Genomic DNA, 8,785 nt, shown 5'->3' with positions numbered 1-8,785 from the left:
CTATCCTTGATGCCGTGCAGGTGATGTGTTACAAGGTTTACTATCCTTGATGCCGTGCAGGTGATGTGTTACAAGGTTTACTATCCTTGATGCCGTGCAGGTGATGTGTTACAAGGTTTACTATCCTTGATGCCGTGCAGGTGATGTGTTACAAGGTTTACTATCCTTGATGCCGTGCAGGTGATGTGTTACAAGGTTTACTATCCTTGATGCCGTGCAGGTGATGTGTTACAAGGTTTACTATCCTTGATGCCGTGCAGGTGATGTGTTACAAGGTTTACTATCCTTGATGCCGTGCAGGTGATGTGTTACAAGGTTTACTATCCTTGATGCCGTGCAGGTGATGTGTTACAAGGTTTACTATCCTTGATGCCGTGCAGGTCATGTGTTACAAGGTTTACTATCCTTGATGCCGTGCAGGTGATGTGTTACAAGGTTTACTATCCTTGATGCCGTGCAGGTGATGTGTTACAAGGTTTACTATCCTTGATGCCGTGCAGGTGATGTGTTACAAGGTTTACTATCCTTGATGCCGTGCAGGTGATGTGTTACAAGGTTTACTATCCTTGATGCCGTGCAGGTGATGTGTTACAAGGTTTACTATCCTTGATGCCGTGCAGGTGATGTGTTACAAGGTTTACTATCCTTGATGCCGTGCAGGTGATGTGTTACAAGGTTTACTATCCTTGATGCCGTGCAGGTGATGTGTTACAAGGTTTACTATCCTTGATGCCGTGCAGGTCATGTGTTACAAGGTTTACTATCCTTGATGCCGTGCAGGTGATGTGTTACAAGGTTTACTATCCTTGATGCCGTGCAGGTGATGTGTTACAAGGTTTACTATCCTTGATGCCGTGCAGGTGATGTGTTACAAGGTTTACTATCCTTGATGCCGTGCAGGTGATGTGTTACAAGGTTTACTATCCTTGATGCCGTGCAGGTCATGTGTTACAAGGTTTACTATCCTTGATGCCGTGCAGGTGATGTGTTACAAGGTTTACTATCCTTGAAGCCGTGCAGGTCATGTGTTACAAAGTTCCTTCTCTTTACAGTTGTAGTTCTCCTGTTACCAGTGACTTATGCACTATTGAGAGTAACAAGTATAATGCTTTTGTTCCCTTGTTTTTAGTTTCCATGGTGAGATTTTGTGTATAATGTGGTCGACAGCCCCAGCATGGTGCTGTGAGTCCTTGTTACTCATGCCTCTTAGTTCTGGGACTAGTCCAGTAGCATACCAGTGAACCTTCTCCAGCTTCGTCTTGTATTTGACACGGTACGGGCTCCATGCTGGGGCTGCATACTCCAGGATTGGTCTTACATATGTGGTATACAGGGGTTCTGAATGGTTCCTTACAAAATTTTCTGAAGGAAATTCTGATGTTAGCCAGCCTCGCATACGCCGCTGATGTTATTTTTTTATCTGGGCTTCGGGAGAGAAGTTCGGTGTGATAGCATCTCTTAGATCTTTCTCTCAGCCCGTTTCGCGGAGGACTTCGTCTATCTTAATCTGTGATAGACTAAGTGGTATATACATATCTACATTGCTTCTCTCAGTTGCAAATTTTGCAGCTTCGTCTGAAATGTCATTACCAATTACGATGTCCTCTGTGTATATGTGTACTCACTTAATTGTACTCATCTAATTGTGCTTGCGGGGGTTGAGTTCTAGCTCTTTGGTCCCGCCTCTCAACTGTCAATCAACAGGTGTACAGGTTACTGAGCCTATTGGGCTCTATCATATCTACACTTGAAGCTGTGTATGGAGTCAGACTCCACCACATCACTTCCTAATGCATTCCATTTGTCTACTACTCTGACACTGAAAAAATTCTTTCTAACGTCTCTATGGCTCATTTCGGCACTCAATTCCCACCTGTGTCCCCTAGTGCGTGTGCCCCTTGTGGTAAATAGCCTGTCTTTATCTACCCTATCAATTCCTCTGAGAATCTTGTATGTGGTGATCATATCCCCTCTAACTCTTCTGTCTCCCAGTCACGTGAGGTTTAATTCCCGTAGTCTCTCCTCGTAGCTCGGGTACTAGTCTGGTGGCAAACCTTTGAACCTTTTCCAGTTTAGTCTTATGCTTAACTAGATATGGACTCCATGCTGGAGCCGCATAATACTCCAAGATTGGTCTGACATATGTGGTATACAAAGTTCTGAAAGATTCCTTACACAAATTTCTAAAGGCTTATGTTATGGTTTATGTTAGCCAACCTGGCATATGCCGCTGATGTTATCCTCTTGATATGAGCTTCAGGGGACAGGTCTGGGGTGATATCAACCCCCAGGTCTTTCTCTCTCTCAGACTCTTGAAGTATTTCATCTCCCAAATGATACCTTGTATCTGGTCTCCTGCTCCCTACACCTATCTTCATTACATTGCATTTGCTTGGGTTAAACTCTAACAACCATTTGTTCGACCATTCCAGCAGCTTGTCCAGGTCTTCTTGAAGCCTCAAGCAGTACTCCTCTGTCTTAATGCTTCTCATAATTTTGGTGTCGTCAGCAAACATTGAGAGGAATGAGTCTATACCCTCTGGAAGATCATTTACGTATATTAGAAACAGGATAGGTCCGAGTACAGAGCCGTGTGGGACTCCACTGGTGACTTTACGCCACTCTGAGGTCTCACCCCTCACTGAAACTCTCTGCTTCCTATTGCTTAGGTACTCCCTTATCCACTGGAGCGCCCTACCAGTTACTCCTGCCTGTTTCTCCAGCTTATGCATCAACCTTTTATGGGGTACTGTGTCAAAGGCTTTCCGACAGTCCGAAAAATGCAGTCCGCCCATCCTTCTCTTTCTTGCTTAATCTTTGTCACCTGATCGTAGAATTCTATTAAACATGTAAGGCAAGATTTACCCTCCCTAAACCCATGTTGATGGGTTGTTACGAAGTCTCTTCTCTCCAGATGTGTTACTAGGTTTATTCTCGCAATCTTCTCCATCACCTTGCATGGTATACAAGTTAAGGACACTGGCCTTCAGTGTCTCTGTTCAGTGTCTCTTGTCTGTCACCCTTTTTGTATGTATATTGGGACTACATTAGCCGTCTTCCATATTTCTGGTAGGCCTCCCGTTTCCAGTGACCTACTGTACACTACTGGCAAGCAAAGTGCTTCTGCACACTCTTTCAATACCAATGGTGAGATTCCGTCCGGGCCAACAGCCTTTCTCACGTCTAGATCCAACAGGTGTCTCTTGACCTCATCTCTTGTAATTTCGAACCTTTCCAAGGCCGCCTATGTGTGTGTGTGTGTGTGTGTGTATCTAGTAGTATTCGTCTAGTTGTGTTTGCGGGGGTTGAGCTTTGCTCTTTCGGCCCGCCTCTCAACTGTCAATCAACTGTTTACTAACTACTTTTTTTTCCCACACCACACACACACACACCCAGGAAGCAGCCCGTGACAGCTGACTAACTCCCAGATATCTATTTACTGCTAGGTAATAGGGGCATTCAGGGTGAAAGAAACTTTGCCCATTTGTTTCTGCCTGGTGCGGGAATCGAACTAGCGCCACAGAATTACGAGACCTGCGCGCTATCCACCAGGTTACCAGGCCCCCCACTATGTGTGTATGTGTGCGTGTATGTGTGCGTGTATGTGTGTGTGTGTGTGTGCGTGTGTGTGTGCCAGAAGGATGGCAGGTGTAAGCGGGCGGTGAGGGTGAGGGGGGGGGTGATGAGGGGCCACTTGTGAGGGGGGGCTGACGGATGAGGTCAGGGGGAGGGGGAGGGGGAGGGGGAGGGGGGGTGGAGGGTGCCCAGGTGTCGTACCCTTCACCCACATATTTACCTGAAGGCCCTCATCTCTAGTGGCCTCGAGCGGGACAGGAAGCAGGCGGCCGGTCACCTGAAGGTCCGCCCATTATTAGATCAGATTTTATTCTTGAGATTTTGTCCCTACTTAATTTTAAACTGAAGCATGTTGTTGAGAAGCAACATGACCGCTCATGCTCGCCGCGCCATGGTAAAGTGCCATCTACTTGTGCCATTATGAGTGCCATCTACCGCCCTTGACCTTCACTCACCACTGTTGATTGTGTGTTTATGTCCACCATCCGCCCGGCCGCTGGGCGCTGATGCTCGGGCTGTCTCCTCTCTCTCTCTCCACCTAACACTTATTATGATCAAGTGATCTCCCGCCTCCATTAGCCTTGTCAATTGAACTTATTGCGTTTTTTATTTTGCCTCTGAGGGCTTGGTTACTGGGCAGCGTCACTCGTGCCGTGAGTGAACACACCGCCATAGCATCATGTACAACACCCTCCAAGAGGAAGATAACCCGCTGGGTTGTTCATCCTGTCACTTGTACCCTGACGCAGCTGGAACTCTCTTGACTATATTAAGTGAACAGACAGTAAAACAAGGGATTAACATCTTTCGAGCCTCAAGTTTACGTTATGTTGCAGGTGCACAGCGGGGAACCCGTGTAAGGACAATATCTGTATTTGGCAAAGTGCTTTCCTGTCCCAAACAATGTGGGGGTTATTATAGTACACATATTTCTAATGTCTTTTACATGGGCACGATGGACCAATTATGCAGCTTCGCTCCTCAAGCTGGTGCTTCCATCCTGAGACTTCATGAGTACTTGTATCGAGGACGAGCTCATGAGTCCTCCTTTGGTCACCTTTTCGTCCCCAACAACTGTCGTCGTTGGGGACGAAAGACCTACATTTAAGCAGATCAAGGTCCCCTAGGCCAACTACTGACCTTCCCCACGATACAACCCACGACGGTCGTCTCTCAGGTATCCAGTTACCACTAGGTGAACATAAATATTGACCTAAATTTACCTTAGGACCACTAACACTCAAGTGGCGTCGACGAAGAAAGGAAGCCGGTGGTTTGTCTAAGGTCCCGCCATTTGTTCTAGTTTTTTCTAGTTGGATTTTAAAGTTCAACAAAGTTTTGCCATTTGCGGCTTCGGCGGGTAAGCGATTCCATGGGTTAATAACCCCGTGGGTGAAAAACCCTCTGTTTTCAGTCCTACATTGTGGCCTGCTGAGCTTGAAACCGTTGTTCCTTGTTTGTGTTACATCTGAGCTTTTTGAAGAAATTGTCCTGATCGACAGCCTCCAAGTTGTTCAGTATTTTAAAGTTTCGATGAGATCCGCCCTGTCATGTAGTGTTGTTAGTCCTGTGGCCCTCAACCGTTACTGGTATGAGAGTTGACTTACTTCTGGAATGATTTTTATTGCCCGGTGTTGATCTTTCTCCACAGCAGCTGTGTTTTGGAGAGAACTTCCACTTTCTGAAGACGAGGTCTCCATGTTCGGACACAATAATCCAAGTTGGGCCGCACCAGAGTTATGCAGTGAATAATTACCTTTTTTTTTCTTAAATGTAAAGGTACCCTTGATTATTCCTAGAGTTTGGTTAGTTTTTTTAACTGCCGCTGCCACTTGTGGAACTTTTAGTGAATAGTGGATCCTGACTCCAAGGTCCTTGGCTTCATCAACCTGCTGCAAGGTAATGTTATTAATTTTGTAGTTATGACGTAGGTTGCCACGCCATAAGACCCCAACATGCAAAGTCTTGTTTTTTTCCATATTAAAAACCTTTGCCAGTCTTCTGACCATTTGTGGAGTTTATGTATATCTTTTGTAAGGCCTCAATATAATTTTCACTTTCAACTTTACCATAAATCTTTGTCATTTGAAAATTTGATGATGTGGGTTGCAATATTGCCATCTATGTCGTTGAAGTATATGACAAAAAGGGTTGACCTCAGAATGAGCCCCTGTGGAACCCCACTCATCACATTTCTAGTCAGGTTCATTCCCGTTTAGCACGACACTTTGTTAAACTATTGTTTAATACATTCTAGTATTCTACAATATATTCCACGTGACTATTTCTTTCCGTCTTACATGTGGTACCTTATCAAAAGCGTTAGCAAAATCTATGCAATCTACCACAAATCATTTGTATGAGAAGCTGGTTATCGTTCCAAGAAATGTGAGCAGGTTTGTAAGGCAGGAATGTCAAGTGAAAAGAAAAATGCCCACCCATTTGTGTTGCGTGGGGATCTAACCCGGAATCCATGATTAAGAGTTGAAAAAGTACACCACTGTTCCATGCTGCAACTACATTGTACCATCATATAAATTCACGACATGCTTCTGTCTCTTTCCCCTTGGTTACCTTGTCACGATGCTGTTGTCTGCACGGGGCCTCTGATTTATACGAGCTCTCTCTTGGTCAAACTGACCTACCATTAATGTATGATGACTTACTGTAAATATATAGCTCTTGAAATAGCACTTTCTCTGTAACTAGCTGACCTTGTAACTATAAGGTGTGAAGGATAGATGAAATTGTTTATGTAATAATCTAAGATGAGGTCTGATAAAGACCTTTTGTGCCCTCTGTAATGCTTTTGCGCTACTGCTCACAGGACGAGTATGGGGTGCACAATAAACTAAACACAATAAACAATCAAAATCAATCTCTCATTTTGTGGCAACTTCTCGAATTAATTAAGTCGCGTGGAATGGTTGGTACCATGCATTGAGTAGCGGGGAAAACTCTACATATTTTAAGACAGTAGAGTATTTACAGCCTACTGTCTGTCTCATTTTACTGTGACAGTCTTTTATATGTTGTTGCTACTGTTTACTGTCTCACGCCTGACCCTTAACATACAGTCAGAAGTTTGGCCGTGTCCCTTGACTGTTTCTCTGGTCATATACTTACACTTAATTTACTTGTTTGTCTAGGGATGTATGACTTATGTTGGCCTTCTAGTTAAGCCAAGAGAAATTCCAGGAGTATATAAACGTCTAGTAGAGTAACATACATATTTATAACAAACTAACTACACATATCGTTAAAATATTAAGGAGAAACTCCTCATATCCTTACTGACATTCACACACATATTTATAATAATGATCAATTACCAATATGGTTTATCTTTCTCAGAGAACATAAACAATACGGTAACCCAAATACTTTGGTCTGATATTCGTAATTTTAATGAGCAACCACCACACACACATGAATACATTAGGAAACCTCTGAACTCTATTTATCCCACTCAGTACCTCAAACTACTCGAAGGTCTCCTGCATCTTGAATAAATACAAAATTGTGGCTTATCTCAATATTTGGGAGAATGTAACTGTAAACTGGCGGCCGTCGTCAACACGTCCTCTACCCGTCTCGCGGGCGTCCCTTTGGTCTGCCACGTCACCCGCCCCTTGATACCTATTTTCTCATCATGTCTGGTCACTATATATATATATTCCTATTTAGCCCAACTCTATTTGTAGGTTATATAAACGAGTCCATTTTTCCTTTACATACAATGTCCACGTACTCCAAAATAAACCTCTGGCTTTTGGTACTAGTTACATAGGCGGAGTGATATGAGAGACACGACCTTCCAGCAGCCAGCTGATGTTAATGTCACCTTGAATATTTTATGCAGCTCTCTTTCTTTTAGCCACATTGTTACATAACTTGTCTTCCCCTAAAATATCTCTACAGGAGACAAGGTTCATAACAGGAAGGTAATGGACGTTGTTCCACAGTACTGTTCAGGTTGTATCTAGCATGATAGTTGGCTGGGGAGCCAAAGAATGTTGACTGTGGACCAAGAGATGAAACCTCACCCAGAGGTAGAACTAATCCTATATATCTCCAACAGCAAGCAGGCACATAACGTAATTGGCATCTCCCAAAACGAATCTGATCAACAACTGATTCCGTTATGGTTTTTCCACGAAATTTCCTGCCAGTTCCCGCCAGACATGACTGTGTGTACATTGTGATGGCTGAACTATGGGACAACCCGAGTTACGACACTCCAGCAAGAGCCATCACACCAGCTGTAGAGTAGGAAAGAAAGCATAAAGGGTCATGTAGTACAGTCGGCTTTGTTCTCAACTATTAATTGGAGACCCTGGGTTGTTTCTCTGGCGATGCATCGAGAAATAGTTGGGCAAGTTTCTTTCACCTAATGCCTTTGTTCACCTAATAGTAAATAGGTACCTGGGAGTTAGTCAACTAGTGAGAGGTTACAGTGTGGGTCGAGTGGGTTACATCCTGACCCTCCCCCCCAAGATACAACCCCACAACAGTTTATCAACTCACGGGTACCCATTTACTGCTACGTGAACACATGCATTAGTTGACAATAAATTACATTTTTAAATTAAATGTTTATATTTTTCCATATCACTTGAGTGAAATTATTGCTTTTTGCAAACTTTATCCATTCCTCCCTTTCTGCCTACTGAAGTTCTGGTTTGTGCCGAGAAATAGTCTCAGTATTTCATACTATGAAGGTGGAACATCTTAGGGTAACTCAACCTTTACAAACTTTTGGAGAAGCTTGCACCCGGACAGTCGAGGAGGTTGTAGGTACAGGACTTGGGTCATTCGACTGAGGCATATCTGATTCAGAGTTGTGTAAACAGAAAATGTAGTTCCATCAGCCTAGTGCATCTTCAATTATTGAAATTCCTCAAAATGTTGCAGTCGGTCTTCAACCAGTATTTGATATAGTAATTTCGCTATTGTACTGTGATTATTCTAGGACGACTAAGGTAAGATTGCCTTTGAATCCTGTACACTTTGCTCAGGTAAAGATTCTCTTTTACCTGAGCATAGGATAATAGCCTAGCTTCCTCACATTTTGGGTCTTGCAAGTTCAGTGTAACCTTGGCCCCAATTAAATTAGGGTTTCTGTTCAGGTATTCTTTATCCACAGCAGTCAGCATTTCCGGTCAGGGACATTCTATACGCAAGACACCACTACAGCAGCTCAACTCAC

This window comes from Procambarus clarkii, chromosome 33 (genome assembly GCF_040958095.1).
Source record: "Procambarus clarkii isolate CNS0578487 chromosome 33, FALCON_Pclarkii_2.0, whole genome shotgun sequence".
NCBI classification, from domain to species: domain Eukaryota; kingdom Metazoa; phylum Arthropoda; class Malacostraca; order Decapoda; family Cambaridae; genus Procambarus; species Procambarus clarkii.
This window is presented reverse-complemented; position numbering follows the sequence as displayed.